Raw genomic sequence first — 24317 nt, 5'->3', positions numbered from 1 at the left:
TTTCTTGACCTGTTTATTTTAGCCACTCTGACCACTGTGAGGTGTTACCTCAGTGTGGCTTTGATTTGTATTTCCCTGATGATGAGTGATGCTGAGCATCTTTTCATGTGTCTGTTGGCCATCTGGATGTCTTCTTTGGAAAAGTGTCTAATCATGTCTTCTGTCCATTTCTTCACTGGATTACTTGTTTTTTGGGAGTTGAGTTTGGTAAATTCTTTATAGATTTCGGAGACTAGCCCTTTATCCGATATGTCATTTGCAAATGTCTCTTCCCATGCTGTCGGTTGCCTTTTAGTTCTTTTAGTTTTGTTGATTGTTTTCTTTGTCGTGCAGAAGATTTTTATCTTGATGAGGTCCCAATAGTTCATTTTTGCTTTTAATTCCCTTGCCTTTGGAGATGTGTCAAGTAAGAAATTGCTGTGGCTCAGGTCAGAGAGGTTGTTGCCTGCTTTCTCCTGTAGGGTTTTAATGGCTCCTGTCTCCCATTTAGGTCTTTCATACATTTTGAATATATTTTTGTGTATGGTGTAAGAAAGTGGAAACACTTCAACTAGGAGAAATGGCTAGTTATTTAAATGTTGAACTATAGCTAATGGTTGGTCACATTAGACTTCTAATACCAAGAGAACCAAAAGGCAAGGAAAGAAATTCTTTTCCCAGAAGAGATAACTTACCCTGATCATTTGGAAAATTTAGTTCTCCTAATATATAATGGAGGCAGATAAACTTAAATTTGGCAAACAGGTGGTTGATCCACTGGGGTATTTCTAAGCACTCTTGACCAATTTGGACTTTAAATAGACAAGTACTGCAATTGTGGGCTGAGAAAAACACAGCAACTGTAGATGTGACAAACTTCAGACCTATAGAACTATAAGGTAATAAATTTGTGTTCTTTTTAGTCAGTAAGCTTTTGGTAGTTTGTTACTGCAGCAATAGTAAACCAATGTACCATCTATTTCTCTAATTTACTCTGTAGAAATACTATAGAATGAAGGAGCTGTCTTTGATGCTTTCAAAGTGTCTACTATAGTTTATGCTATGTAGGAGATAATTAAGAAATGTTCATTTTTCATTCATAGGAGATAATTAAAAATTGTCATTTTTATCCATATTTTAATATAAGAAATAGAGTGACAGTCTGTATTCTGTCACTCTTAACACTCCTAATTTCTAATTTATGAGAAGTCCCCAGTATCTGAGATAAGATAAGGGTCAACATTAATAAAAAAAAGCTTTCTCATAATTTTTAAATGGTAACTTTGTTTATGATATGCAATAAAACAATTATGTTTGCTTCTTCGTTGATCGTGTTTTAGATATGAAAGATTAGAATTATTACTAAAATTTGCCTAGCAGCTTTGGCATACCTCCATGTATAGCATAGCAATTACACTTCCAGACATTTGTCCAAGGTACACATATATATGTTCATTAAAAGATACATACAAAAATGTTCATAGGGATCATTTTTATAATAACCTAAAATTGGAAATAAACCAAATGTCCATCCAATGGAGACTGGATAAAAATATTATGGTATATTCACACAATACATTTCAGCAATAAAAAATGTAACAAACTACTCTTGCAACAAAATGGGTGAAACTCAAAAACATATTGAGCAAAAAAGCCATATTCTTACATACAAACATACCTGCACACAAAACTACATTGTTATTTTATGTATATACAGTGAGAGAGGAAAAATAATAATCTATGATGATATAAATTAAAAGGTGATTGCCTGAATGAGGAAAGATTATTGATAAGAAAGGAGTGTGGAGGAACTTCTTGATGTGATGCAAATGTTCTGGATCTTGTTTGGTTAATGATTTCACCATTACACTGGTATATAAAATGGTTGAATCCCATGCAACTGGACAACTAAGACAATACATCTTATTGTAATGTAAATTTTACCCCCCATTAAAATGATGACTTGAGACAGTGATTTAGGGATCAAAGGGGAGATTTTAGGGGATTGGTAATATTCTTTCTCTTTATTGGTAAAGGTTACACTATGTTGTATTTTGTGAAAACCTTTTTATTTATTGATTTATGCTTTGCTCTCTTTTCTGTGTATGTGTTATACCTCTCCCTCTCTCTCTCTGTAAATATATATATATATATATATATATATATACACACAAATAAATATATATAACATACAAATTATATAAAATATAATAAAAATAATAAAAATTATTATATAAAACTTATATAATAAAAATTATAGCATAAAAATTATATACAAATAAAAAATAAAATTCAGGGAACAGGTAATAATAGATATTTTTAAAAACATAAAATAATCCAGTGAAGAAATGGACAGAAGAAATGAATAGATACTTTTACAAAGAAAACATCCAGATAGCAAACAGATACATGAAACATTGCACATCATCAGGGAAATACAAATCAAAACCACAATGAGATACCACCTCACAATGGTCAGAGTGGCTAAAATTAACAACTCAAGAAAAAACAGATGTTGGTGAGGTTGTGGAGAAAGGGGAATCCTCTTGCACTGTTGGTGGGAATGTAAACTTGGGTAACTACTCTGGAAAACAGTGTGAAGCTTCCTTAAAAAGCTACAAATAGAACTACCCAAGGACCCAGCCAGCAATTGCACTACTAGGAAATTGTCCAAAGGATACAAAAATGCTGATTCAAAGAGGTACTTGCACCCCAATGTTTATAAGCAGCACTATCAACAATAGCCAAATTATGGAAAGATCCAAATGTTCATCAGCTGATAAATGGATTAAGATTTTTTTTTTAATTTTTTTTCAACGTTTTTTATTTATTTTTGGGACAGAGAGAGACAGAGCAGGAACGGGGGAGGGGCAGAGAGAGAGGGAGACACAGAATCGGAAACAGGCTCCAGGCTCTGAGCCATCAGCCCAGAGCCCGACGCAGGGCTCGAACCCACGGACCGCGAGATCGTGACCTGGCTGAAGTCGGACGCTCAACCGACTGCACCACCCAGGCGCCCCAAGAAGAAGTGGTTTTTATATACAATGGAATACTACTTGTCAGTGAAAAATAATGAAATCTTGTCATCTGCAACAACATGGATGGAACTGGAGGATATTATGCTAAGTGAAATAAGTCAGTCAGAGAAAAACAGATATATGATTTCACCCATATGTGGGTGAGATTTGAGAAACTTAACAGATGATCATAGGGGAAGGGAAGGAAAAAAGAGATACAAACAGAGAGGGAGGAAAAGCATAAGAGACTCAAAAATACTCAGAACAAACTGATGGTTGATGGGGGTGGGGAAAATGAGTGATGGGCATTAAGGGGGGATGAGCTCTGGATGTTATTTTTAAATGCTGAATAAATATATTAAAAAACATTGAATATTCCTAAATAAAATGTGCTACTAAAAAAATCTAGATCAATTACAGAGAATGTGGTTATTATAGATTTTCATTGCAACCATAATATCTTAAGAAATAGTAAAGAGACACATGATTTAGATTTGCTATACACAATATTGGAAAAGTGTTGGAAAGAATTGGCATGAATAATTTACAGGATTACTTGGGGGCAAATGATATATACATATGAAAATATTTGAAAATTGTAAAGCACAACATAAATGTAAGGTTTTATCATCTTCCTCACCAATTGCACTTTTAAAGATGAGTCGTTAACAGTAAACTTCACCGAATTTCCGCACAACACCAATCAAGATTGTCAATGAAAAGAGCACTAGCCATAATGATCTATTCATCAGTGGTTTGAGAAAAAGAGTTGTGGCTGCAAGTATACAATGAGACAAATATTTGAGTTAGATTAACACTGGACATAGGTCTTTACAGGATTAATAAAATTTGACAACCGCGTAGTATCTGTCAACTGAAATTAGACGTACCCAGAGTCTCTGAGTATAGACAAAGCCTCTGTCAAATAAGACTCTTCCTTCACTCCCACACCTTCTTTCTATGTGTCATCATCATCATCACCATCATCACCAATATTGCCCTTGTTATAATTACCATCATTTGTTGGCTACCTAGTAACTTTACATATGCTTTGTATGGATTATATAATTTCATTTCTACAATTCCAGAATGATGACATGCCCATTTTCTTAAAATTGCCATTGTTCACCACATGCATATAGATCAGTCTGTTTCAACCTCAACACCACAGCTATTTTAGGTTGAATAATTCTTTGTTGTAGGGAGAGGGACTGCATGTGTCTGTGGAATGTTTAATAGTATCTCTCGCCTTGACCAACTAGATGCTAGTAACACATCTACCCAATTTGTGGCAATCAGTAATATCCTTGCCAAATGCCCTCAGGGAAGAGGGGATGCAAATTCACACCCCTCTATGCTGTCATCTGACCAGTTAAAGTAGCCACAACCTAATGCCAGTTAGGTCTCACAAAATGATTTTACTTTTAGCCAGCAGATCTGGACTTTAATTCCAACTTTGCTATTATAATAGCTATATGAGGTAGACAAATTACTCCGTTATATCCTCACTTTTTTTTTTTTACTATGAGAGTAATAACATATCAAGTCTTCCTGGGAATGACTTTCATTTTTCAGTCTTAATATAAAAAAAGTGTTTACATATTACCTTTGTAATTAAAGAAAACCTCTGCACATTACTTTATAAGTCACAATGTCTATTCTCCTTGTAAAACATTCCTCTAAAGCAATGAAATTGTTTGGTTTTTGCTCATTCATTTGTTTTTATTATCATCAAACAAACTAGAATATTCAGTGCATCAGAGGAAAGCCATGTTGGTCTAGGTAACCGTTTGGTGCCCAGTAGCTTACATATGGAAAAGTAGCTACATGGAAATGCTCCATACATACTTAGCATATAATGGCTTATTGTGATAATTTATGGGAAAGTAACAGAGTAGTTCTAATTACATTGCTGGTGCTTACTAAATGCCATTTCCTTCTTCTCTTGTGTTATAAAGAAGAAAAATGGTCTCAAAATCATTTCCCTGGTGGAGAAACACTTCGTTACAATCTGGAATAGGATATGTGTTAGGCTGAGTAATGGCTCCCTGAAGATGCCTAATGTCCAGATCCCTGGAATTTATGAGTATATTTCCTTACGTGGCAAAAGGGATTTTGAATATGTGATTAAATTATGGACCTTGAGGTGGGGAGAGTATCCTAGGTTATACCCATAAGTCCAAGCTACTCACAGAACCCTCAAAAAACTAGAAGAGGCAAGCAGAAAAGTGGAAACCCAGACATATGGCAGAAAAGTGGAAACCCAGACATATGGCAACATGAGAACTCAGCCACAAATTTCTGGCTTTGAAAATGCAGGAAAAGGGCCTGAGCAAAGGAAAGTTGGTGGCCTTGAGAAACTGTTCAGGCAAGAAGACATCTTTTCTCCTAGTGACCCCAGAAGGAATGCAGCTCTGTCAACTTGATTTTATTCCACTGAAACCCATTTTAGATTTTTGACCTCAAGAGCTATAAGAATATAGGTTTGTGAGTTTTAAGGTCCCAATATTGTGGTGATTTGATACAGCAGCAATAGGAACTATTAGAAGAAGGGACCCTACATATATGTGTTTTATCTTCTCTTTTATCATCATCTCATCTCCCTAACAGAAAATAATACAAGCTTTTCACATTTTTTTTTGTCCTTTACCTTTCACTTTGATGTGATGCTTATTCCCTGAGTAGAGCAAAGCAATAGTTTCCTGGCATAAGAAAAACAGTTGTAGGGTATAGAAGGTATAAATTGGTTTATAATCCAATTGTATAATGTAATCATTCCATCCATTTGATCAGTAAATATAATTGAACAACTGCTAAGTACTATCACTCACTGCTCACAAAGAGTACAAAATATGTGACAGAGTTCCTTTACAAATTCAGACTCAGTGGGGAGAGAAAGAGGAAAAGAAATGGACACTTATAAGAGGGAATTTTTTAACACTGTCAGATAACAATAACAGAAGTGTTCCTAAAGCTCTGTGGGGGCACATAACTCTTTCTCAGGACATCCTTTAGAGAAAATAGATACACACTGGCTTTCCTTTGTAGTACATCCTTTTAAAACTTATTGAAAAGCTGAGTAGAATCTATTCATAGGGAATTAAATTGATTCACACAATATAAGGAAAAGAAACATTTATTTTCAAGAGGCATTAAATCTACTCTCCTTAATAGAGAAACCAAGACTAAAAGAGGTGAAAAATGATGAGAATGACCTTTTTAGTTCTAATCACACAAATAAATCAGTGCACTGGTAATGAATTCATTAATTTTGATTAAACACGGAACTATGAAGTCATTTGAATTAATTCAGTAATCACCATCAAGAACAGATGCTTTAGACCTTGATATTGAGCAGACCCTCTAATTTGCACTTTGACCCAGTCTTAGGGAAATGTGTACCAAGATCATCAAGTTAGCTGATTTTATACGCAGAAGGATCAAGTCATGAATTTGAACAAAAGACCTATAGACAGTAACAAGGCCTTAACCTGTCCCCTAATTAGGATAGCATTAAGGTTAGTTTAATTTTTGAGAGGCCCACTCATTTCACATTGATGCTAAAAAGGGGTTTTATTGGCACCAATGCTAGAAAGTCTTTAGACTTTCTATCTCAAAATTTTACTCCAGACTCAGCAGGTAGGTCAAAGTAGCTATGGAACTTTAAGTTGCCAGATATGCCTTAGGTAGTGGTAAAGCCAACTAAATTATAAAATCATTTCTGGAACTCTGATTATCAAATATACCCACCTCCACTCAAGGTCAGTTGTTCTGAGAGGGGATGAGTTGTTGGTTAGGAGTCCTATCCATGATTATAAACCTATTCCCTTTAGGAAAATAAATACTGCTTTGGGGTTAAAATTTGCAAGAATATATAGCTAACAGTAACAGCAGAAACTACTAGCAATTACTCATAAAATTTTATCAAAATAAATGAAAACAACTGTACTCCCAAGTGATATGGCTTTCTCAATCACAGTGTTGGAAGGCAGGTGTCCTAATGTACCAGCAGTACTATGGTGTCAGGAGATGCTGACAAGTCCTTCTAGAAAATTCGAACATCAAAAGATCTAAGCCATGTGTACAAAGTATACATTTTCATCTCACTTTTAACTTCCTCTGGGTTCCAACCATGAATTATCATAACAGAAAATGGAAGAATAATTTTCATATTGAATTGTCAAAATTTTTCTGTAGAGTAATAATTCAAAAAAACACAGAAATTACCATGATTTTAATTATTTTTGTAAGAAACCACAGAACTTTTAATCAAGCACCTCATGAAAAGCCTTATTGATTGATAAAAATACTTAATTGAATCAATCATACTATGCATTAGCTGGCCCATAAGTGGGTTGGGATGAAGTTGAACAGGCTATTTGCACAGAACTCAAAATGATTGACCCTTTGAAAACTGTTATTTTCAGGATAGGATAAAAAACACAGTAAGTCAACAGTGTTAGGGGAAAAAAAACTGGAAACCAGAATTTTTACTGTATTTTCAGGCAGAGATCACTCTGGGAACTGCTGATGAAGGGGAAAGAAAGAGGAATTTTTAAATTCAGGATTTTATATAAAGTCAAGTCGATTTTTTAAGACAATCCAAACTCTAAAATTAAACACCCATATACACAGAGGACTGTTCAGTAGCACACACTGTGTGCTGTGGAGGAATATTGTACACATGAGTTATAAATGTTATCTAATGGGATTCTGACACATAATTCCAGTTCCTCAAACTAATGCGCTCCATTACCCAGGGAGCCAAGCAAGTAATGGCCACTGTGGTGTCGTCTGTGCTCCTTCTGAGATTGTAGGTGTGTTTTAGCACTCTTTCTGCCTTGAAGTCATACACTACAAATCCTCAGTCTTTGCCTACCGTGTGTATTAATTAATTTCCATGAAAGGCTTTGCTCCTCAATAATGCTTTTGCAAAGCTTTTATTTCTTGCTTTGTTAATTAACTGATGCATATACCTTGCTCTTTGGTTGGCCTTTTTAACATAGTCTTTAGATTCAGCACTTTTTTCCTCCTATATTTTGCCAGTAAGATTTCTTTTTTCAGCAATGACGTGAGCTTTACTTTTTTTTCTCTTTCTCTTCATAATTTGAGTTCATTTGAAAATCAGACTCCCATTGTGAATCATCTTAATACTTCCTTTGTAACAGCTAATTTTCCCCTAGTAGCAATCATTAGAGCTTCACAATCCAGCAACATCCAATCTAATATCTTTCTTTATAGATGGAGTAAGCACTTATTTTATTCAATGGTAAATATTTTAACTTCTTTATTTGAATTATTCCTAATGTCAAGAAGAATAAATGTTGGAAGCTACAGCTACTGAGCCCTACATAATCCAATATAAGTATTTCTATTACTGTAAAAAAATCATGTTTTTTTTTTTCATTTTTCTCCATGAATTTGATTAGTTTTATTAGACTTTGGCTCAGGTCACTATCTCATGGTTCATGACTTCGAGCCCCACATTGAGCTCTGTGCCGACAACTCGGAGCCTGGAGCCTGCTTCAGATTCTCTCTCTCTTTCCCTCTCTCTCAATATCTCTCTCAAGAACAAATAAACATGAAAAAAAATTATTGAGTCATCATAAATTATCTTTAGTTTTTTGAAGTCCATTAGACTGATAATGACCAATGACTATTAAAGAAAAAAAAATATTCTGACAATCAGTAAGACAAGAAGGGAGACTTTATTCAAGACTTGTGACAGGTTTCAGGACTATCATAATGGGGGAGAGAGGTGGGACTCAAGTCCAAATACAACAAGCTTACTGGGGATTTATAGTTAAGGAGCAATTTGGAGGATCATTGGGTAGGAAATTCCTTAGAGGAGACATCAAAGGTAGGGGGAATTTTTGCTAATCATGTCAAACAGAATTACTGCTGAAGGCAGGTGAGAGTGATCAGGTAATCACCTCGGGGAATGGTAGGGATGAGGAAGTTGATCAACTGTTGAGGGTGATGAGAAATCAGGGGTGGAGGGATTCTGTCTAAAGTAGCTTAACAGACTTCTTGCAAAAACTATTGGTCTTCCTTTTTACAAAGCATTGGTCTTCCTTTTTCTGAAACTTTCTTTCCCTACATAGTCACATGTTTTCTTTCCTTACTGCTATTGGACCTTTACTTAAATGTCACCTATCTTAGATTAACTCAGCCTAAAATCTAAAAAGCCTTACCTACCCCTTACATTTCTCCATTTTTTCTGCATTTTCTTCTTAACACTTAACAACTGAAATTATCATTTATATGTTTAATACACATTTATTATGTGTGTATTAATTTCCTTCAATTTCTCTCCCAGTTGTGTGAAGTCTTCTTAAGGGTAGGGATTGGGGCTCTTTTATTCACTTCTGTAATCCTAGCTCTTAGAATTGTCCTTAGAACAATATGCTAAAGAAGTGTTCCAGAAATATTTGTCAATGAGTGAACATACAGAGTTTGGGTGTATTCTTACCTTCAGTATAGTTATTTAACAGTTTATGCCCTAATTCCTATTAATCTTGCTTTGCAGTTGCAGTTATAGACCATGCCCTGTGTCTTTTTTTTTAATTTTAGGTAGTTAACATACAGTGCAATATTGGTTTCAAGAGTAGAATTCAGTGATTCATCACTTACATACAACACCCAGTGCTCATCACAACAAGTAACCTCCTTAATACCCATCATCCAACTAGCCCATTTCCCACCAACCTCCCTCCCTCCAAACCCCCCTCAGTATGTTCTCTATCATTAAGAGTCTTTTGTGGTGTTTCTCTATTCTCTTCCCCCATTCCCATATGTCCATCAGTTTTGTTTCTGAAATTCCACATGAGTTAAATTATATAGTATTTATCTTTTCCTGATTGATTAATTTTGCTTAGCATAACACATTCTAGCTCTGCACACATCATTGCAAATAGAAAGATTTTGTTTTTTGGATGGCTGAGTAATATCCCATTGTATATGTGTACTCTATCTTCTTTATCTATTCATCAGTTGATGGACATTTGGGCTGTCTCCATAGTTTGGCTATTGTTGACAATGCTGCTTATAAACATTTGAGTGCATGTACCTCTTCAAATCTGTATTTTTATATTCTTTGGATAAATACCTAATAGTGCAATTGCTGGATTATAGGCAAGTTCTATTTTTAGATTCTTGAGAAACATCCATACTATTCTCCAGAGTGGCTGAACCACTTTGCTATCCCACCAACAGCTCAACAGGCCTCCCCTTTTTCTGCATCCTTGCCCACATCTGTTGTTTCTTGTGTTGTTAATTTTAACCACTCTGGCAAGTGGAGGTGGTATCTCATTGTAGTTTTGATTTGAATTTTCCTGAGGATGAGTGACGTTGAGCAACTTTTCATGTGTCTGTTAGCCATCTGGATGTCAACTTTGGAAAAGTGTCTATTCATGCCTTGTTTCCATTTCTTCGTTGGGTTGTTTACTTTTTGAGTGTTTAGTTTTAGAAGCTCTTTATAGATTTTGGATACTAACCCTCTATCAGATACATCACTTGCAAATATCATCCCCCATTACATAGGCTGCCTTTTAATTTGTTGATTGTTTTCTATGCTGTGCAGAAGCTTTTTATCTTGATGAAGTCCCAATAGCTCATGTTTGCTTTTGTTTCCTTTGCCTTCAGCAACATGTCTAGTAAGAAGTCATTCATTTCTTAAGTAGGAAATCTTAAATTCAGAAAAAGCATATAAGGTAAAATTGAGAATATTCATATCAGATAACTAAGGTATTTAGTTACTCTAGCTTATGTAATATGCAAGGAAATCTCAGAGTGATTATAAAGCACTTGTGTAGCTTTATTTATGTATTTAATGTTTATTTTTGAGGACTGACAGAGTGTGAGTTAGGGAGGGGCAGAGAAAGAGGAAAACAACAGAATCCGAAGCAGGCTCTAGGCTCTGAGCTGTCAGCACAGAGCCTGATGCAGGGCTCCAACTCATGAATGGTGAGATGAAGACCTTAGCCGAAGTTGGAGGCTTAACCTACTGAGCCACCCAGGTGCCCCAGCACTTCTATGGCTTTAAACTGAATCATTGATAACTGGATTTATGTGATGCATTTCATCTCAAGTTACAAAATTTGTGAGGTATGATTTAGAATCATGCTTCATATCAATTTAAGAGACTAATATAATGATCACTGAAAGATAGATTCACATTTACCACTATCAATTCCTAAGGGCACAATAAAATTAAAAAAAAATCACACTAGTTATGAAGAAGGAGGTAAACAAGCTAAATTGTCAGTTTTTCGGGCAAAAACTCTTCATATACTAGAAATTTTGTGAATTCTCTTTTAGTTTCTAGCACTACAAAGAACGAAAATGATTTTATAGTGTTGTGATACTCATCTTATGGGTTCTCTGGAGACCTCACATAAATTGGTTGTTATCTATTCATTAACTGACAAAGATGGCCTGAGCAGCATGGAGAAGAGGCATTTGGAGTTAACACCTCCATATTTCATTTACTTATATAGAAATCATTTCTTTTTTCCAAAGTAAGATAGAAGAAGTATGAATAAATGGAATATAATTATATATTCTTAGGATCATCTCATGTCACCCATGTTTTTTCCATAAAGAGGTAGCAATGCCTTTTCAAACTAATTAGAAGGGCAAACAAAATTCATACATATTTGGAACTTTATATATATTTGATAGCACAGTCTGTATTACAATTTTTGTGACATTTAAAGGACCGGGTTGATTTTAAAAGACTAAATTTCCCATTTGTACTTTTCAAATAATTAATTTCCTTACATGTGATTAATTCTCTAACGTGATAAACACTTGCAATGTCTTCACTGTTAAATGCTAACATGCAATAGTTCTTTCAACATGAGAATATCGTAACTACTTTGACATCTTGAAAGAATAAATTAAATAAGGCTTCCATTAGAAATGTTGTAGTGTACCCATGGTCTATTATTCCCGGAAATTTGGTTATTAGGTATTGGGTTTGTCTTTCGTATCAGTGGAAGTTTAGAAATTGGAAACTTCCTGGTTCCAATTGTTTCTTGTTGACTAACAGCAGCAACAATAAGAACACAAAAGCTTAAACAAAACAGATATAAAAAACAAAAACAACAACATGCCCCCAACAACAGAAACAGAAAAATTAAATATTTACTTGAGTCTCAGAATGGATGCTTTTAACTGTATTCACTTTTGCCGGATCAACTGTCTGTGGAAGGTGAAGGTTTGTACAAGACACAACTTCAACCATTGCACTTGGCAGCATGTCTTTAGAAAACGATGTTTATTTATTTATTTTGAGAGAGAGAGAGAGAAAAAATCTCAAGTTTGATCCCACAAACTGTGAGAAAATGACCTGAGCCAATATCAAGAATTGGATGCCCAACCGACTGAGCCACACAGGTGCCCCAAAAGTATTTTATTTATTTAAGTAATCTCTACACCAAGTGTGGGGCTTGAAATCATGACCCTGAGACCAAGAGTCACGTGTTCTATCACACTCAGAAGCATGTCATTGTCATAACCTAAAAAGTTATTTCTTTTGCCCATGAAATCTCTTATTTAAAGATTCTTTCCTCTGTACTGAAAAACACACTCATGTACCCCATCTAATTTTTAGATTGAGAGAGGGAGTGAGATACATATCACACACACACACACACACACACACACACATCTTTTGGTTCTTATAAATAGTCTATAATATATTAAAAACCCTTACAATCTGGGGCGACTGGGTGGCTCAATCAGTTGGGCCTCTGACTTTGGCTCAGGTCATGATCTCAGGGTTTGTGAGTTCTAGCTCCACGTCAGGCTCTGTGCTGACAGCTTAGAGCCTGGAGCCTGACTGCTTCAGATTCTGTGTCTCCCTTTGTCTCGGTGCCCCTTCCCTGCTCATGCACCACCTCTCTCTCTCTTTCTCTCTCTCCCCCCTCCCCCGTCTCAAAAATGAATAAACATTAAAGAAATTTAAAAACAAAGCAAAACTCATGCAATTTGATTTTTTTTTACCAGCAAAAATGGGTTTATTTGGGGGATAACCGAGAATTGCCACTGTGGCCAAGCTTCAGCAAAACCTCAGGCACATCCAGAGAATAAAGGAGAAGAACACTCTTTTATAGAGGGAAGGGTGAGGCATGTTGGGAAGGTGTTGCAAACAAAAAAAAAATCCATTGAAATAAATTGGGAATTTGAAGTGTAGGGGCTTTTTATTGGCTGAATTGTGACTTCTCTCATTGGCTGGGCTGTTGCTGAGCTATGAGAGACTCTTCCTCCTGCTGCAGTTGTAAAGTAAGCTTTTGCTTGCTCAGAATGCAAGGTAAAGTCTTCCTGTTGGAGTCTGCAATTGGAGTGGTAGAAAGTGAGAGCACCCCCTTTCTGGCCTTCTGACCTCATTTTAAATGAGGTTTCCTTTTATTAATTTTTACCTTTAGCCCAGTGGACCCACACCACAATATACTGACCCTGTTATTTCTTTGACCTCATCTTCCCGTACTACCCCCCTCACTCTCTCTGTTTCAACTGTACTGAAGAAACAACAGTCTCTTCAACGTTGTGTCTGTCTCCTGCCTCAGGGCTTTTGTATTATTTCTTCTCTTCAAGTGTTCTCCTCACAATAGCCACCTGGCTTTACTTTTCCTTAGCTTCAGCTCTATTCAAATGCACCTCCTTGGTGATGGCCTACCAAGATCATCCCATTTAAAATTCTAACCCAGCACTCTCATCCCATTACCTGTCTTTATTGCTTTTTATAGGAGTGAAAGCCTTCTCAAATATGATACAATGTTCTTTTTTCAAACTTCTAAAAAAATTATTTTAAATCAAGTTAGTTAACATAACAGTATAATATTAGTGTTAGATGTACAAGGTAGTGATTGCTCACTTTTATACCTCACGTGGTACTCAGCACAGCAAGTGCATTCCTTAATCCTCATCACCTATTTAACCCATCCTTCCCACCCTGCTCCCTTCTAGTGTCATCAGTTTATTCTCTATAATTAAGAGTCTGTTTCCTGGTTTGCCTCTCTCCGTCTTTTTTCCCCCTTTTCTCATTTTTTTTTTGTTTCTTAAATTCCATTTGACTGAAATCTTATGGTATTTTTCTTCCTCTGACTGAATTATTTCATTTAGCATAATACTTTCTAGGTCCAACCATGTTGTTGCAAAAGGCAAGATTTCATTGTTTTTTATGGATGAGTAATATTCATATATATAATATATATAATTATATATATGTTATATTATTATATTATTATATATAATATATTATATTATATTGTTATATAATATATATTATATATATATAATATATTATATTATTATATATAATAATATATATTATATTATTATATATAATATATATTATATTATATTATTATATATATATCATCTATATTATTATCTATTATTACTTTACTACTATTATCTTCATATTTTATTTATTTTTATACCCTACTCATATTATATTATCTTCTTACCATATATTATATTTATTATATATCTAATCTTCCATTACATATATATACATTACACCATATCTTATATTATTATATATAATATATAATATTCATATATATATAAACATTGGGGTGTGCATATCCCTTATATATAAACATTGGGATATGTATATCCCTTTCAATTAGTATTTTCGTATTCTTTGGGTAAATACCTACAAGTATAATATGCTGGGTCATAGTGTAGTTCTCTTTTAACTTTTTGAGGAACCTCCATACTATTTCCAGAAAGGCTGTGCCGGTTTGCATTCCCACCAACAATGGTTGAGAGTTCCCCTATCTCCACATCCTTGCCAACACTGGTTGTTTTTTGTGTTGTTGATTTTAGCCATTCTGACTGGTGTGAGGTGATATCTCATTGTAGTTTTGGTTTGTATATCCCTGATAATGAGAAATGTTGAACATCTTTTCATGTGTCCATTGGCCATCTGGATGTCTTCCTTGTTAAAATGTCTATTTGTATCTTCTGCTCATTTTTAATTGGATTGCTTATTTTTTGGGTGCTGAGTTTTATAAGTCCTTTATAGATTTTGGATACTAACCCTTTATCAGATATGTCCTTGGCATATAACTTCTCCCATTAAGAGGGTTACCTTTTACTTTTGTTGATTGTTTCCTTCACTATGCTGAAGTATTGTATGTTGATCTAGACCTAAGAGTTTATTTTTTCCTTTGTTTCCTTGCCTGGGGTGTCATGTCTAGAAAAAAGTTCCTATTGCCAATGTCAAAGAAGTTACCGTCTGTATTCTCTTATAGGATTTTTATGGGTTCCTTTCTCACATTTAGGTCTTTAATCCATTTTGAATTTATTTTTGTGTTTAATGTAAGAAAATGATCCAGTTTCGTTCATTGCATGTTGCTATCCAGCTCTCCCAAAACCATTTGTTGAAAAGACTTTTTTACATTGGATATTCTGTTCTGCTTTGTTGAAAATTAATTTGCCATATAATTGCGGGTCCATTTCTGGGTTTTCTATTCTGTTCTATTGATCTATGTGTCTATTTTTGTACGAGTACCATACTGTCTTGATTATACAGTTCTGTAATATAACTTGTAGTTTGGAATTGTGATGCCTCCAGCTTTGTGTTTCAGGGTTTTTGGTTATTCAGAGTCTTTTGTGGTTCCATACAAATTTTAAGATTGTTTGTTCTAGCTCTCTGAAAAATGCTGGTGGTATTTTGATAAGGATTGCATTAAAATATGTAGATTGCCTGGGTATTATAAACATTGTAACAATATCTGTTCTTCCAATCCATGAGACTGGGATGTCTTTCAATTTCTTTGTGCCACCTTCAATTTCATCAGTGTTTCTTAGTTTTCAGTGTTCAGGTCCTTAACCTCTTTGGTTAGGTTGACTTCTAGGTATCTTAACAGTTTTGGGTACAATTATAAATGTGATTGATTCCTTAATTTCTCTTTCTGCTCCTTCATTATGGGTGAATGGAAATACAACAGATTTCTGTATGTCAATTTTGTATCCTGCACCTTTGCTGAATTTGTTTATCAATTCTAGTATTTTTTTGGTGGAGTTTTTTGGGTTTACTATGTATACTATCATGTCTTCTGCAAACAGTGAAAGTTTGAATTCTTCCTTACAGATTTGGATGCCTTTTATTTCTTTTTTTCTGATTGCTAGGCTAAAACTTCCAGTACTATGTTAAATAACAGTAGTAAGAGTGGACATCTGTTTTGTTCCTGGCATTAGAGGAAAAGCTGTTTTTCCCCAATGGGGATAATATTAGCTGTGCATTTTTAGTAGATGGCCTTTATTATGTTGAGATATCCCCCCCCACATACTTTGTTGAGGATTTTTATCATGAATGGATGCTGTACTTTGTCAAATGTTTTTTTTTCTGTGTCTGTTGAAATGATCGTATGATTCTTATCCTTTCTTTTATTAATGTGGTGTATATCATGTTTATTGATTTGCAAGTGTTGAAGTATTTTAGCAAGCCAGGAGTAGATTCTACTTGTTAGTGGTGAATGATTTTTTTTAATGTATAGTTGGATAGTTGGATTTAGTTTGCTAGTATTTTATTGAGATTTTTTTAATTTGTAGTCATCAGATATATGGGCCTGTAGTTCTCTTTTTAGTGGTGTCTTTATCTGATTTTAGTACTGAGGTAATGCTGGCCTCATAGAATGAAAGTGGAAGTTTTCCTTCCTTTTCTACTTTCTGGAATAGTTTGAGAATAGATATTAACTCTTCTTTAAACGTTTGGAAGAATTCACCTATGAACCCATCTGGTCCTAGACTTTGGTTTGTTGGGAGTTTTTTTGATTACTGATTTAATTTCTTTGCTTGTTATTTGTCTGTTCAAATTTCTGTTTCTTCTTGTGTGAATTTTGGTGATTTATATGTTTCTGTGAATTTATCCATTTCTTCTAGGTTGTCCAATTTGTTGGCATATAGGTTATCGTATTCTTATAATTATTGTATTTCTTGGTGTGATTTCTCCTCTCTCATTTGTGACTTTATTTATATGGTCCTTTCTCTTTTCTATTTGTTAAGTCTGGTTAGAGGTTTATCAATTTTATTAATTTTTTCAAAGAACTAGTTCCTGGTTTCATTGATCTATTCTATTGTTTTTTGTTTGTTTTTAGTTTCTATATAATTTATTTTTGCTCTAATCTTTATTATTTCCTTCTTTCTGCTGGCTTTAGACTTTGCTTTTTTTTTCTAATTCTTTTTTTAGGTGTAAGGTTTGATTGTTCATTTGAATTTTTTTGTTTGTTTCTTGAGGTAGGCCTGTATTATTTATATTTCCCTCTTTTTTAATTAAAAAAAATTAAATATTTATTTAGTTTGAGAGAGAGACAGACAGACCACAAGCAAGGTAGGGCAGAGAGAGAGGGAGACACAAGGATCCAAAGCAGTCTCCAGGCTCTGAGCTATCAGCATAGAGCCCGATGTGGGGCTTGAGCTCATGGACCACCAGATCATGACCTGAGTAATTATGTAATTCCACAGTAATTATGCACTGTTTTAAGGATTTTATGACACATAGTAAATAACACATTAGTTCTTACTGGTTTTTAGGATAATAATGAGTTCTTATACTAGCAAGGAAACTGAGGCATGGAGCGTTTTAGTTAACAGTCCAATGTTGCATAAGCTATAAGAAATAAACAGAATATGACTAAAATAATAATGACCAAATCACCTATATAAGAAAAAGATTCAAATGCCTTAAAATTCCAAGCCCTTTAAGTTATACTGTAAAATTTTTCAGGCTTTCAGGACAAACTAAAAATGAGTAAGAATATTATCTGTATTCCTCAGATGTTTTCTTGGTGCCAAGTATTGTAACATTTAAATGTAGATATAGTGTTTTCCAACTATATTATATATTACATGTTTATAGTATTAAATGTTTACATATTAAGTTTAATATTTAAATATTTTAAATGCTTAAAATTAAACATTGTAGTATTAAATATTATAATGTTAAAACAAGATGTTTTCTATGTTGTATATTACATATATTGCATATATTTTTTTAAAGTTTATTTATTTTTGAGAGAGAGAGCATGAGCATGGGAGGGATAGAGAGAGAGGGAGACAGAGAATCTGAAGCAGGCTCTGTGCTGTCAGCACAAAGCCTGACATGGGGGCTCAAACCCCTGAACCATGAAATGATGACCTGAGCTGAAATCAGATGCTCAACTGACTGAGCCACTCGGTGCCCCTCACATATTTTTCTTCCTGAAACTTTTATATCAGGCTTTTATAAAAGAAAAAAAAAAGTTGCCTAAGTGGTTTCTTCAGAATAATATTATTTAAAAATTGTAATAACATTATAAAAACGTGCTCACATTTACTTCATCATTTTCTTACTCATTCCTAAATTATTCTACACTTTAAAATTATGGAGGTGGTGGAAGTCAGATCTTGTACTTATGGTTGGGTTTTGACGTTTATTTACTTCAATGCAAATGAGAACCTCTTTTTTCTAAACATAATTCTCAATGTCCATGGACCTTAAAAGCTGAAGGTTTAAATAAATATCCATTTTAGTGGCTTATGATGTTAATAACTTCACACGTATTTCATCCATTACTTTGTGAAAAATAAAAAAATTCACAAGCAAAGTTTATGAATTTGAATTTTATAGATATCTATACGTATTTTATGTTTTTTAATATGTACAACTCTTTAATAAAATGGTATTCGAATCAGCTGTCTTTTAAAAATACTTATAAAAATAAATACATGTATTTTTCATTGGCTAAGTGACATATCTTTGCTTATACTAGCATCCCTTTTTCCTGTCTTTACCACCTTTTCCCAAATACATAGAAACAGAGTTGTTTGATACAGGGAAATGTAAATGATAGTGATGTAAATGTTAATCTTAATAGGCATTAGTTATAAAATGTTTAAAGCAACATTAGTGGCAGTGTTCTTATGGTCTGTAAGTCTGACCTAAGGTGAAAACTTGAAAACTAACCAGTGTAAAAATTATGAGAGGAGGCAAGTATATCTCCAACATATAAAGTGATAAGATTAAAAAAAAAAAAACACTGCCTAATACTAGATTTCACAAAGGAAATGATGAAAAAACTTCTTGCTGTTACTTTAAAGATGCCATTCCATTGTCTTTTAGAATACAGGATTTTGAGACATGAACTCTTATTCATATTTTTCTCTTCTACACATAATATGTTATTTTTTTCCTCTCTATGTGCTTTCAAGATTTTTCTCCATCAGTTTTGTTTAGCAATTTGTGATCTGTCTTGATCCAATTATCTTTGTTTTTCTGTTTAAAGTTCTTTGAGCTACTGAAACTTAATTAGTTACATTATTCCTTTTTCAAATTTTCTATTGCCATGAATATTAAATATTTCCCAGAGTTTACTGATAATATAACCTTCTTTTCCAATTATTGTTACTTTGTACTTTATTTTGGGTAAAGTTCTATGCCTTTAACTTCACTGATCCTTTCTTCTGATATGCCCAATCTGGTATTAATCTCATCTCTCACTCATTTTTTTTTCATTCCAAAGAGCATATTTTACCTTTCAAGATCCATTTGTTCTTCTGTTTTGTGCTTAACAGTTCTATTCTTATGACAATCATGCTTTTCTTATATTTTTGTATATATTTATAAGATTTATAATAGCTTTTTATTTTCTCCCTTACTCCTTTGGGGTTTATTTATTCAAGTATAGTTGACACACAATGTTACATTAGTTCCAGGTGTACAGCATTATGATACTACATCTCTATATGTTACGCTATGTTCACCAGAGTGTAGCTACCATATGTAACTATATAGTGCTTTTACAATATCATTGACTATTCCCTATGCTGTACCTTTTATTCCCATGACATATTCCATAGCTGGAAACCTGTATTTCCACTCCATTTCACCCTTTTTCCCATCCCCCCCCCCCACCTCTCCCCTCTGGCAACCATCATTTTGTTCTCTGTATTTATAAGTCTGAATCTGCTGTTTGTTTCTTCCCCTTTATCTTCTCTTCCTCCTCCTCCTTCTCCTACCCTCCCCCTCCTCCTCTTCCTCCTCCTCTTCTTTCTTCTTCTTCTTCTTCTTCTTCTTCTTCTTCTTCTTCTTCTTTAGATTTCACATATGAGAGAAATCATATGGTATTTGTCTTTCTCTTTCTTATTTTGCTTAGCATGATACCCTCTAGGTCCTTCCCTTCTTCTTTTGAAGTTCAAATAAAAAAAAACTGAATTGGCCTTAATAAACAAGAAGGAATATATTTTGGTGATAACCCAAATAGACAGAAAGTAGCATTCCCATTTTAAAGGAAATATTAAAAAGTACAGGGAAAAGAAGTATAAAACTCTTGTTAATTGCCCAAGTAACTGACTTAATAATATTCTAGTGTTGTCTGACTTTGATTTGTAATGTGACTTAATAGTACAAAGAAACTGTCATATATTATGTACGTATATACACTCTACATATTCATATACACCTATTTCTATCAAACACCATTCATAAAATAAAACCTAGATGGATGATACATCAAAATGCTTTTAAAAAACTATAAATAAGTATACTTGACTTTAGATTCTGGGCCTAATTTTGATCTACTCTCAAAGCATGATCCTTTTAGGACACTGCTTATGTTCTATGTAATACAAGACCTCTCTGGTCTGGTTGTTGGGAACTTCAACTCATGTGATTTACAGAAATTATTTGGCTTACTGGATTCTGGTGGTTTCTTTGGGTTTTTTATGAAATTTCACCCAATGTTTGCAAAAATAAGGACTGAAAGATTTAAAGAAACTCCTACATTGATTTCTAAAGTTCTCTTTCTAGTTTTCTCTTTTTCAATATTCTGTCCACACATTCTTTCTGTTTCTGGCTCATTGAACTATAATATGTTTCTCTTCAACAAATAAGGGACTATTTTGGTTACCTCATCTTTGTGCTATGGCCTGAAAGCCAACTTCAGATAATAAATAAACTAATGCAATCACAGGACTCAAGTTGTTTTTAATTTAGTCAGGTTTCACAATCCTGTACATCCTATTGTCCAATATAAGAAAACATGTCTAAAAATTTGATATGTCTTTTTCTGATATCTTAGTTGTTAATGGCATAAAGATAATTTGTCTGAAAGTTAAAGAGCCTGGAGGCAAGACAAAATAATTCGAGTTCTAAGCACAATTATTCACAAAATTGAAGATGAGGGAATACTATACAACTCATTTATATGACTACTATTACCCTGATATCAAAAGCAGACAAAGACATTATAAAGAGATACTTTTCTGTATTAATGTAGATAACAAGATCCTTAACAATGTTGGCAAACTGAATCTAGCAATAAATAAAAGTGATAACTTATGACCACCAAGTGGGTTTTATCCCAGCAGTGCAAGATGCTGAATTAATATTGAAAAACAAATCAATGTAATTTATCATATTAGAGACTATAAAAGAAAAAAAATGGGCAATAGCACAAATGTATAAAAAGCATTTGACAAAATTCAACACTCATTCATGATAAAAATCCCCAGCAAACAAGGAAGAGAAAGAAATTTCTTCATCCCCAGAAAGAACATACACAAAATATCTACAGCTGATACTTAATGATGAAAGAGGGAGTGTTTTTTTCTCTAATATTAAGAGTAAAACAAATATATTTGTTGTTATCACTTCCACATGATATTGCCTTAAGATCCTGGAGTGCCTGGGTGGCTCAATTGGTTAAGGGTCTGTCTGACTTTGGCTCAGGTCATGATCTCACAGTTCGTGGGTTCAAGCTTCACATCAGTCTCTGTGTTGACAGCTCAGAGCCTGATGCCTGCTTCAGATTCTGTGTCTCCCTCTCTCTCTGCCCCTTCCCTGCTTGCACTCTAAGAAACAAATAAATATTAAAAGAAAAACTTTAGAAAAATCATAACCAGTGTCTTAAGCAAGAAAAAAAAATCACACACATTAGAAATGAGTATAAAGCTACCTTTGTTTATAAACTACAAAATAGTCTGTATATAAAAATCGCATGAAATGTACCCAAAAAAGGTACATAAGTTAATAAGTTAACAGGGTAAAAAATCAATATGTAAAAGTCAATTGTATATCTCAGTGCTAGCAATGGATGTTTGTAAACTGAAATAAGAAATAAATGTCCTTTATAAAAGAATTCAACAACATAAAACTCTTAAGTATAATTTTATGAAAATATTTGAAAGATCTCTACAACTGCAAATATCTGACTGCTAAAATAAATACAAACATAACTAGAGAAAAACATTATCTGTAAGGATTATAACATTCAGCATTGTAAAGATTCCATTTCCTTCAAATTGATCTATAGGTTAAATTCAATTCCGTTTATAGAAATTTAGAAATAAAGAAGCTGTTTCTAAGTAGATAATTTAGGCTTTTTGTAAAACTACAAAAGCTGTTTCTAAATAAATATTTTATTGCACCTCTGCTTTCAACCTGGATTTTAAATAATCTATTTAAATTAAGATGCTATTAAAAACACATGTTGCAATGGTAACAGAGCCTAAGCTTCTGACAAAGAATAAACAGAGAAAAAGTAGTCTAATACTCATTATCTGCAGGGTGGTTATATTAAAAATGTGCTTCACAATAAACATAATACATAAGAATTAAAAGACGGTAGGCATATAGCTTTCCCAGATGCTCATAAAAATGAAAAGCTCTAGCATGTAGTGTCAGTAGGGGTAAGATAAGATTCAGTAAAGGAGTTCACGTGTATTCTTCGAACTTAACTGCTAAAAGCTGAATGAACATCATGCTATATCAAGGGACAGAGCCCTTAATACAAACTTCCATCTAAAAAATATTTCTGTGATATTTTCAATCATTCTTTATCTGAAAAAGGTATTTTGGAGGAAATGTGCAAGGATTGGAAGAAAATATAGACTAACACATGATACTCCAAGCTTTATAGCAATATTAGAGATTCATAAACATGAATACACCAGATAATTTTTATGACAAAGTTATTTTCACATTATAGGATTTGAAGTTTAGAAAAGTTACATATAAATTTTTCAGACTTAAAAATCTGATGACTTATGGCAACTGGGTGGCTTAGTCAGTTAAGTGTCCAACTCTTGATTTTGATTCAGGTCATGAACTCAGAGTTCATGGGATTAGCCCTGCATCTGGCTTTGCACTGATAGAGCAGATCCTGCTTTGGATTCTCTGTCTTCTTCTCTCTCTGCCCCTCCCCCACCCGCCATCTCCCAAAATAAATAAAATAAACTTTAAAAAAATGAGAAATACTGGCAGGGGAGATACCGTGATTATGAAGTTAGTTTTCCAAGGGCAAGGCTTATCCATTGCACTCTCGATGTGCAATTTCTCCAAATGTGGGAAACTCAACTGCAAAATTTGTGGTAGTGGGGGACTGCATTCACATTTTTCCTGGTTAAAAAAGAAATCTGATGACTTGATGGCAGAGCCGTGATTTGAACTTAATTTTGTTTCATTTTAAAGATTTTAAGTGTAATATGTATAAATTTATATGCATAAGTATGAAATACCTACCATTTTATTATATTTCAATTAGGTAATTAGATAATGCAAATGCTACCTTTGTAAGGGATTGAGTATAAATCTTTAAAAGTAAGAAAATCTCCCGTAGCAAAAGAATATTTAATCATGTGGAATTTATTCGAGTGATCTAAAGATGATTTGGTAATGGGATTCTTATTATTATACTTACTAAATATAAGGATTTCTTGTTTGATTTTCATATATCAATATTGTAGGGTTTTGTATGGTAAGAGTAGTGAGAGGGAGGAATGAGAGTAGATGGAATAGGCCCTACAAGCAGAGCAATTGGTCTTAAAGAGAACAATCTGGAGTATTAGGAGAGAACTGAGAACATATGGGTATATATACAATGGTTTGGTAAATGTGCTTCTGGGAATACATGAAAATTTTCTTCTATTATTTTTCTCAGTGAAATTAAAGTGGGAACATAGAACACAGACACAAACACAGTGGCAGAAAATCAACACTGAAGACCTGATACTGCTATCTTGAGAAAGATCTGCTTGAAGAGTTGTCCTTTTACTAAAGATGTCTGGAAACATCAATCATGGGAAAAATCGTAACTGATGAGAATGGCTCACGAAGTGCATAAACTGTTCTAAAAAAGTGGTTTTCTGTGAATACCTATTTCCTACTGATAGTCTTGAAATGTGGTACCTGCTAGACAAAGGGTACCTATATGAATGGTCCCAAGGAAAAACTCTAGACACTCAGTTTCTGGTGAGTTTCCCTGGTAGAAAGTATTTCATATTCATTGTCACAACTGGTTACCGAGGGAATTTAGCACATTCTGCCTG

The 24317-nt window shown here is 33.9% G+C and overlaps 1 pseudogene; it reads left to right on the top strand.

Annotated features, from left to right (window-relative positions):
- Positions 1-23243: 23243 nt before the first annotated feature.
- On the top strand, positions 23244-23392 carry LOC115513232 (annotated as a pseudogene).
- The last annotated feature ends 925 nt before the right edge of the window (positions 23393-24317 follow it).

The sequence above is a fragment of the Lynx canadensis genome, chromosome B1, assembly GCF_007474595.2.
Source record: "Lynx canadensis isolate LIC74 chromosome B1, mLynCan4.pri.v2, whole genome shotgun sequence".
NCBI classification, from domain to species: domain Eukaryota; kingdom Metazoa; phylum Chordata; class Mammalia; order Carnivora; family Felidae; genus Lynx; species Lynx canadensis.
Note: the sequence above shows the minus strand (reverse complement) of the source record. Positions and strands in the feature narration are given on the sequence as shown.